Source organism: Rana temporaria, chromosome 11 (assembly GCF_905171775.1).
Source record: "Rana temporaria chromosome 11, aRanTem1.1, whole genome shotgun sequence".
Lineage (NCBI taxonomy): Eukaryota > Metazoa > Chordata > Amphibia > Anura > Ranidae > Rana > Rana temporaria.
Genome location: NC_053499.1, coordinates 22,096,449 through 22,107,086, shown reverse-complemented (window position 1 = coordinate 22,107,086; position 10,638 = coordinate 22,096,449).

Below are 10,638 nucleotides of genomic sequence, written 5' to 3'. Positions count from 1 at the left end.
GTTTACCAATATGGACGCCTATTAGAACCCACGACTCTAATCTGGTGCTTCCAAAAACACCCCCGCCGCTGTAATTCAGGTGCCTGGCACACGACAAGTGACCGGACACCTGAATAGGGGGCAGCAACGGCAACCATAGATAGATTCATGCAATGCATGAATCTATCTATGATGGTAGAGAGGGGGCAGCACTCCTGCAGCCCTATGTGGATGCAGCGCCACTGGATTCAGGTGCAAATTCAGGCTAAGGCCCCTTTCACACTGCAGCAGTTTGCAGGCGCTATTGCACTAAAAATATCGCCTGCAAACCGACCCTAAACAACGGCTTCTGTTTCTCCAGTGTGAAACTTTTGATCAGGACTGTATTAGTGTTATAGCCGGTAAACTTTTACTGTGTTAGTTGTAGTGTGAAGGCTACTGCAAGGTAAGTTTGAGTGGAGTCCTAGGTTGGGCATTGATAATTACCACCATCACTGAGTAATGCGGTATTACCTGCCGCCACCTATCATATTCCAGGTCTCTTGGGTGTGGATGTTTGAATGTGATAGTGCCTGTAGGGTAAGGAGCTGTAATGCTTTCTTTGTACCCGTTGTTATGCATATAAGGCCTCCAGCATACTGAAAAGATCTGAGGAACTCACTAAATGCTCAATTAATAGACATCTCCAGTTGTTTTAAGGAAATATGAGGAATACAAGTAGGAGCCACAATTGCTGACTACGTTTTGAAGTTGCAGGTCCTCATCCTTCTCTCACTACTTAGGGAGTATCTTGAAACAGACCCGGGGCCCATGATGTTGGAGCTCCTGGCCTGTTTACATCTTTTGGGGCAGATCCTCAAAGATCTGCATCGGCGCAGCGTATCTGAGATACGCTACGCTGCCGTAACTTACCTGGCTTTGGTTGGAATCCAGAAAGAATTTGCGCCGTAAGTTACGGCGGCGTAGTGTATTTCTCGCGGCGTAAGGGCGCGGAATTCAAATGCGGCGCGTAGGGGGCGTGTTTCATTTAAATGAAGCGCGTCCCCGCGCCGAACGAACTGCGCATGCCCCGTCCGTCAAAACTCCCAGGGTGCATTGCTCCAAATGACGTCGCAAGGACGTCATTGTTTTCGTTGTGAACGTAAATGGCGTCTAGCCCCATTCACGGACGACTTACGCAAACGATGTAAAATTTTCAAAATTATACGCGGGAACGACGGCCATACTTAACATTGAGTACGCCACCAGATAGCAGCTTTAACTATACGCCGGAAAAAGCAGAACGGAAACGACGTAAAAGAATGCGACGGCCGCTCGTACGTTCGTGGATCGAAGCTACTTTGCATACTCGACGCGGATTACGACGTGAACGCCACCCAGCGGCCGCCGGAAAATTGCATCTTAGATCCGACGGCGTACTAAGGCGTACGCCTGTCGGATCTAACACAGATGCCGTCGTATGTTGTTTGGTGGGTACCAAAACAAAGATACGACGCGCAAAATTTGAAATTACGCGGCATATCAACAGGTACGCCGGCGTAATTTCTTTGAGGATCTGCCCCTTTGTGTCTTATTCCAGGAAACCAGTACTGAAAGAAATATGTGGAGTGGGCTGCCTTTGATAACTTCTTGGTGCTGAAATGGTTTCAAAACCGACTGTCATACTGATCCAATAGCTTCAATCAGGGCTGCCATCAGGGGGGTACAGGCATTACACCTGTAAGGGGCCCAATGGTCCCCAGGGGCCCAGTTTATAATCTGGCCTATGGAAATCAGCGGCCCATATGTGGTCTGGCACTCATTATCAGTCTACTTCACAGGTGTCAAACACAAGGCCCGCTGGCTGAATCCAGCCCTTCAGGCCATTTCATGTGGCCCTCGCACCTCACCTACAGCTGCAGGAGAGCTTCAGCCCTCCTCCAGACCCTTACTTTCTGCTTTCAAGCAATGCATCCATCTTCTTCCCAGCAGCGGCATAAGGAAAGGGGGTGCACTGTGATGTAAGGCCTTGTACACACGAGCGGATCTGTCCGATGAAAACATGTCCGCTCAGAGATTTTGGTCTGATGGTTGTACACACCATCAAACCAAAATCCGCATGGACAGAATACGCGGTGACGTGACGACGATGTGAAGGCGACGTGACGGCGACGATGACGCGGCGACGTGCGCGAACCCGGAAGTTAAATGCTTCCACGCAAGCGTCGAATCACTTTGACGCATGCGAGGGCTTTCGGCCGATCGGACATGTCCGGTGAGTCGTACAGACGACCGAACATGTCTGACGGACAGGCTTCCAGCGGACATGTTTCTTAGCATGCTAAGAAACATTTGTCCGCTGGAAACCTGTCCGATCCGCCGGAAAATTGTCCGGACGGCCGTACAGACGACCGAACATGTCCGCGGAGACTGGTCCGCCGGACCAGTTTCAGCGGACATGTTCGGTCGTGTGTACGAGGCCTAAGGGAGAGTGGGGGACTCAACTTCTGATGGTGGGGGGGCTCTTGACATCTAATGTAAGGGAAGGGGATTTGCTGGACATCTAATCTTACAGATACAACCGGACCTTTTGAGGGCAATCATAATGGTGATAAGGCCCACGACAGTGGTGGCCCGCCCATAGGGGGCGCCCGGGCGCCGCCCCCCCTCCTGTAGGCAAAAAAATAAATATATATATATATATTTTTTGGCCCCTTTAAGAAAGAAACGTAAAAAAAAAAAAAAAAAAAAAAATTCTTTAATGGGTTGGGATTGAGCGCCGGCCACCATTGCCCTATGAAGCGCCGCGTCACTACAATCTAGACATGGCGCTACATTTGCGGGCTTTTATCTTGAATATGGGCGCATTGAAAAGCGCTGATATGCTTCCCGTGCCTCTCTATGAGCGCCGGGAGCATTACTACTGTGACTTCCGGCTATTCGTCTTACAGACGAAAATCGGAAATGACGTCACGCGGCACTTTCTCTGAAGTTCACACTGCCCGAGCGGAAGCCACAGAATTCAGTTCAAAATGGATTTGATTTATCGCCCCATTAGGTCATCAGCGGACAGCGGTGCACTGCCTGATCCCCACCCATCCACCTTGGAGCCTGTTATTGTATTTAGACTGCTGGGACTTGTAGTTCTCCATCATCTCCTGGGGCTCAGGTGCATGCAATCCACCATCTATGGGACTACAATCCCAGCAGTGAGAAAAACTGAACTAATATGGTGGATTGCATGCACCTGAGCCCCAGGAGATGATGGAGAACTACAAGTCCCAGTAGGTTATAATATAAAGCTCCGAGGTGGATGGATGTCTGGACAGTGACAATTGATGGGCACAGTGGTGACAATTGATGGGCACAGTGGTGACAATTGGTGGCACAGTGGTGACAATTGATGGCACAGAGGTAACAATTGATGGCATGGCATAGTGGTAACAATTGATGGCATGGCACAGTGGTGACAATTGATGGCACAGTGGTAACAATTGATGGCATGGCACAGTGGTGACAATTGATGGCACAGTCGTGACAATTGATAGGACAGTGGTAACAATTGATGGCATGGCACAGTGGTGACAATTGGTGGCACAGTGGTGACAATTGATGGCACAGTGGTAACAATTGATGGCATGGCACAGTGGTAACAATTGATGGCATGGCACAGTGGTGACAATTGATGGCACAGTGGTAACAATTGATGGCATGGCACAGTGGTGACAATTGATGGCACAGTGGTGACAATTGATGGCACAGTGGTAACAATTGATGGCATGGCACAGTGGTGACAATTGATGGCACAGTGGTGACAATTGATGGCAAAGTGGTGACAATTGATGGCATGACAAAGTGGTGACAATTGATGGCATGGCAAAGTGGTGACAATTGATGGCATGGCAAAGTGGTGACAATTGATGGCATAGTGGCTGTGTTTGATGGCATAGTGGCTGTGTTTGATGGCATGGCACAGTGGTTGCGTTTTGATGGCACAGTGGTTGCGTTTTGATGGCACAGTGGTGATAATTGATAGGCCGAGTGAGGCTGCAATTGTTTTTTTTTTTTTTTTCGTTTGCGCCCCCCCAAAAAAATTGAGCACCAGCCGCCACTGGCCCACGATGAAATTGGGTTTGACACCCTGTTGTAGTTGAAACAAGTTGAAAAACCTTTCCGTGCGATAATGAGCACTTTTAGTGTTGGAAGCTCCCATTGTTGGCTTCTTCAGGCTCCCGTATATGGCTCAGTCCTCACTCAAGTATTACACCAAATGTGTCAAATTGGGATCTGATTATATTGTTGATGATGAAGTCTAATAAAAGTGCTGATACAGCAGCCTCCAGCATTGTAAGAGCCTTTTAGCCTTAATAGAGTGGGATTAGGGTTACTTATCAATTTCTTTCTCAGCTCTCTATCTGCAGTATTTTGCCGGAAAACACACCGGCAGCTGTCAGGTAAGGCTTATCTTTACGACCCGGATATTGCCTCTTCACCTGCTATTTGTAGAGCAGTGTATACAGCTGCCATAACTTCAACATCCAACCCAACCTGAGTCACTTCCATTCCTTTCCCAAGAAAAGGCCATGTTCTGTACACCTGCTGACTTACCTTTGTCCTCAATATTCAGATGTAGGAAGGTTTGCTAGGAAATACCCAACACATTCATAGATATTTGGATGCTGGTCTTCTGCATTAAAGTAAACCTCTGCAGGGATAAAGCATGCTTTACCACTTAAGTCCCGGAAGAATTGGCTGCCCAATGACCAGGCCATTTTTTGCGATTAGGCACTGCGTCGCTTTAACTGACAATTGCGCGGTCGTTCGACGATGTACCCAAACAAAATTTACGTAATTTTTTCCCCACAAATAGAGCTTTCTTTTAGTGGTATTTGATGCAGTTTTTATTTTTTGCGCTATAAACAAAAGAAGAGTGACAATTCTGAAAAAAAAACACAATACCTTTTACTTTTTGCTATAATAAATATTATATTAAATATAAATATATTTTTTTTAAAAAAATCATTTTTTCCTCAGTTTAGGACGATATGTATTCTTCTACATATTTTTGGTAAAAAAAAACCCAGGGCCCGGATTTACAAAACACTTACACCGACGTATCTGGAGATGCGCCACGTAAGTGTAAATGTGTGCCGTTGTATCTATGCGCCGTACCCATAGAACTAGATACGCCTGAATTTAGGCTTCATCCGACCGACGTAAGTTTCCTACGCCGTCGTATCTTGGGCGCATATTTACGCTAGCCGCAAGGGGCGCTTCCATTGATTTACATTGATTTGAATATGCAAATGAGGGAGATACACGAACGTACTTGCGCCCGGCGCATTCATATACACGGGTTACGTAAGTCGTACGTCCGGCGTAAAGTTAAGCCTCATAAAGCAGGTGTAAGTCATGTTAAGGTTTGGACCAGGGAACAGCCGTCGTATTTTACGTTGTTTACGTAGTCGTACGTGAATAGGGCGAATGCGTCCACGGGACGGCGCATGCGCCGTTCGTTCGGCCCATCATTTGCATGGTTTCATTTAAATGGATCACGCCTACCGTCCACCTACTTTGAATTAAGCGGGTTTTTACTCAATAATCAAGAGAAATGGCTTAATTCATGGAGCGTTATTCTCTGGCTAAAGCAGCTTACATACCCCAGGCATTAATGCAAAAAGGAAAAGATCGCGCTAAATTAATGATCAAATGAAACATAAGTGAGTGAAAAAGTTCAAATTAGGTAGTCAGTCCCGCCACACAGGCAAATTCATATGAACAATCTCCAGAGTGAAACACTGAATCCACAAAAGAAAAGTGCTTGAAAGGAAAGGTCCTCCACCAAGGTTATAAAAGCCTCTTACCGGATGGAATTGATCTCCAAATTATAAGAGATCAAATATGGCATGATAAGAGACAAAGATGGATAGTATCCCATAGGAAGCCAAAGTGACTTGGTCACAGTATCCCGTAACCAAGTCCTGTCGTGACGAAACGTAGGGAGGCGGCGTTCTGACATCACTGCGCATCTTCTACCCGGATACGGGCTGTGTGTCGAACTGGCCGGCTTGTTTTTTATGCTCCATGCTTGCTGACTATATGTAAGTGCAATTTTCGCTTGATTTTACCAATTAAAGAAGGTTTTACGCTATGTGAGTCCCTTCTGTTTTTGCATACCCCTGGATGGTTCATCGGGAGCATTTATCCAACGTAAGGACACAGTTTATCAGGATTCCAGCGCTGTGGCTTCCTATGGGATACTATCCATCTTTGTCTCTTATCATGCCATATTTGATCTCTTATAATTTGGAGATCAATTCCATCCGGTAAGAGGCTTTTATAACCTTGGTGGAGGACCTTTCCTTTCAAGCACTTTTCTTTTGTGGATTCAGTGTTTCACTCGGGAGATTGTTCATATGAATTTGCCTGTGTGGCGGGACTGACTACCTAATTTGAACTTTTTCACTCACTTATGTTTCATTTGATCATTAATTTAGCGCAATCTCTTCCTTTTTGCATTATTGTCTGTGTGGTATAACACTTTTTGATCGCTGCTTTTTCACCAAAATAAGCGCAATATTTTTTTCTTTACATACCCCAGGGTATGTCATCTCAATTTAGTCCAATCAGACAGAGAACACTTTGCATTAATTGAGAAAATGCAAAGTGTTTCCGGTATGGTGCCTGTGCCCAGCGAGTGCTCAGCAAACAGCAGGGCAGCAGGATCCCCACCAGTATGGCGCATACATACTTATATTGGTCTAAGCTGTACTAACATAACTACCGTATCTATACTCAAGTATAAGCCGACCCGAATATAACCTGTGGCTACTAATTTTACCACAAAAAAATGGGAAAACGTATTGACTCGAGTATAAGCCTAGGGTGGGAAATGCAGCAGCTACTGTAAGTGGAAAAGAGGGTCAACAATGCCCATCTGCAGCCTCCCTGTGCCCATTTGCAGCCTCACTGTGCCCATCTGCAGCCCCACTGTGCCCTCCTATATCATCAGTGCCCATCTGCAGCCCCACTGTGCCCACCTGTCTCATCAGTGCCCAACTGCAGTCGGCGGTGTTCTGTCAAAAGGTACAACTTGTCAAATTCTCCAACCAGGTGTACTGCGCATGTGCGAGCACATCCACGATAATGTCTTTCTGCTGCACATAGTCAACCCATCAACTACACCAACTCCAATACCTGCCGCACCGCACCGCGCCTGTGCAGCCTTCGTTTAACACACGACAATCCCCTATCACACACCAAGAAAGACGTTCTCGTGGACGCGCTCGTGTATGCGCAGTACACCCGGCAACAGCCGCCGTAAGACAGCATGACACAGCCGGAGACTCGAGTATAAGATGAGGGGAACTTTTTCAGCATAAAAAAAGTGCTGAAAAAGTCGGCTTATACTCGAGTATATACGGTATGTGAAGTTACAATGCCTGGAATTCAGATTTATACCTCTTCCCGGTTCCTAGTCATTCACTTTTGCTTTCCCCATTGACATTGTTTATTTTATTGGAGGAGGGAGGATGAAACAGTCATCCCAGAGCACCAGCCCCATACCGCGTTATAGCAAACTTATTTCCCCATACTGTATGCAAACAATGACTAGATACAGTAACCAGTAGCATTCCCAGAAAGAAGTCTGTGAACCTTTCCAGCGGTGTCCTGCCTACCCAATCCCCCCCATGCGTCTTCTCCAGTTACACCAACACTCAGCGGATTGGGTTTCCTGGATCCCAGATAATTGCTGTGAGGAGGCAGGAACAATCGACTCGCAGAAGAAAGCCAGCTTGGCCGATAACAAAGCACCAAGGTGTTAAGAAAAGTCTCAGATCAAAGTGACGGACAGAATGCCAGGAGAGGGGCAGATTGTCCTTTAAACTTTACCACCTCGAGCAAGGAGCGCCTTTTATATTCGCAAAATCAGATTACAGAGAAAAAATGAAAAGACTGCAAGTCTTTATGTAACTCAATCAATGCTACCGGCTGCCTCAGCAGAAAGGGCACCTGCTCTTTTTTTATTTATTTATTTTTCTTTGATGGATGACACTTTGGCAGATAATAGAAGCTAGTTAATGCATAACCAGTGTGGGCATTGCTATACGTTCTCCGGGTGAATGTACGCCATGGCAAAATAGGAAAAACGTATTCAGTATATCTTTGCTAAACATTACCTCATGTTTTATCCCTTTAAAAACACTGCGAGTACAACAGGGTTTAAGCTTCTCTGCACCCCCCACCCCACCAGGAACGTACCTGCATCCTCCTTTCCAACCCACTCGGAACCCTCCAACATCCTTCACCTCACTATAAACCCCCCAGTACCCTCCACTCCACCTCACTATAAGCCCCCCAGTACCCTCCACTCCACCTCACTATAAACCCCCTCAGTACCCTCCACTCCACCTCACTATAAACCCTCCACTCCACCTCACTATAAACCTTCCACTCCACCTCACTATAAACCCCCCAGTACCCTCCACTCCACCTCACTATAAACCCCCTCAGTACCCTCCACTCCACCTCACTATAAACCCTCCAGTACCCTCCACTCCACCTCACTATAAACCCCCCAGTATCATCCACTCCACCTCATTATAAACCCCCCAGTATCCTCCACCTCACTATAAACCCCCCAGTACCCTCCACTCCACCTCACTATAAACCCCCCAGTACCCTCCACTCCACCTCATTCTAAACCCCCCAGTACCCTCCACTCCACCTCACTATAAACCCTCCAGTACCCTCCACTCCACCTCACTATAAACCCCCCAGTACCCTCCACTCCACCTCACTATAAACCCCCCAGTACCCTCCACTCCACCTCACTATAAACCCCCTCAGTACCCTCCACTCCACCTCACTATAAACCCTCCAGTACCCTCCACTCCACCTCACTATAAACCCCCCAGTACCCTCCACTCCACCTCACTATAAACCCCCCAGTACCCTCCACTCCACCTCATTACAAACCCCCCAGTACCCTCCACTCCACCTCACTATAAACCCTCCACTCCACCTCACTAAAAACCCCCCAGTACCCTCCACTCCACCTCATTATAAACCCCCCCCCCCCCCCAGTACCCTCCACTCCACCTCACTATAAACCCTCCACTCCACCTCACTATAAACCCCCCAGTACCCTCTACTCCACCTCACTATAAACTAGGGTGACCACGTGTCCCGGATTGCCCGGGACAGTCCCGCATTTTGCAGGTCTGTCCCGGGCACATTCATTCCAGGACAATACAGTGTCCCAGAATGAAACTGACACAGCCACCCCCCGGGCCAATCTGATGCCCCCAAAAAAGGCAGCCACATCACTGCTTTACTCAATGACAGTACTTGTCCTGGCCAGGAATGCCTGAAGGAGCACTATCCCCGCCCCCTGCTTGTGATTGGAGAAACATAAATCCCACCTCTTGTGTCCAATCACTGTGCCGTGATTCGTTACAGCACAAGCTGATTTTTGGGAAGGGAGGGTGTCCCTGAATGGTAGTTTGGAAATGTGGTCACCCTACTATAAACCCCCCAGTACCCTCCACTCCACCTCACTATAAACCCCCCAGTACCCTCCACTCCACCTCACTATAAACCCTCCAGTACCCTCCACTCCACCTCACTATAAACCCCCCAGTACCCTCCACTCCACCTCACTATAAACCCCCCAGTACCCTCCACTCCACCTCACTATAAACCCCCCCAGTACCCTCCACTCCACCTCACTATAAACCCCCCAGTACCCTTTACTCCACCTCAATATAAACCCCCCAGTACCCTCCACTCCACCTCACAATAAACCCCCCAGTACCCTCCACTCCACTATAAACCCTCCAGTACCCTCCACTCCACTATAAACCCCCCAGTACCCTCCACTCCACCTCACTATAAACCCCCCAGTACCCTCCACTCCACCTCACTATAAACCCCCCAGTACCCTCCACTCCACCTCATTATAACCCCCCCCCCCCAGTACCCTCCACTCCACCTCACTATAAACCCCCCAGTAGCCTCCACTCCACCTCACTATAAACCCCCCAGTACCCTCCACTCCACCTCATTATAACCCCCCCCCAGTACCGTCCACTCCACCTAAACCCCCCAGTACCCTCCACTTCACCTCACTCCACCTCACTATAAACCCCCCCAGTACCCTCCACTCCACCTCACTATAAACCCCCCAGTACCCTCCAATCCTTTGACAGTTGTGGGCGGGGCCACTCACCCCGCACATGGAGGTACCTTCTGTTCGGAGCGCCCTCATCAATGTTCATGTGAAAATCAAACATTATGTCGGTTCCCCAACTTAGAGATGATCTGTACACTGTGTAAAGTAATTAATTACAAAGAGTTCTTGTGTTACAGAGAAGATATATATTGTCACGGGGAACCGAGAGATAACTGGAGAACAGTTGCAGTGCATGTGTACATGGTGTACGTTCATCTCTAGAAGCCCTCCTTAAGGTCCAATATTCCCCCACAGCAGGCTCAACCTTGTCCCAGGGCATTGATGAAGATGGTACAAAGCAAAGGTACTCTATGTGTAGTAATGTGACCATGTATAAGGTGCCTAACATAGCCTAGAAGAACCCACCCCAGGGTAGGCCTCTCATGTGACCCTTGCTTGGTGCCCAACGAGGAGGGAAACATGGAGGACTTGACAAGCAACTGTCA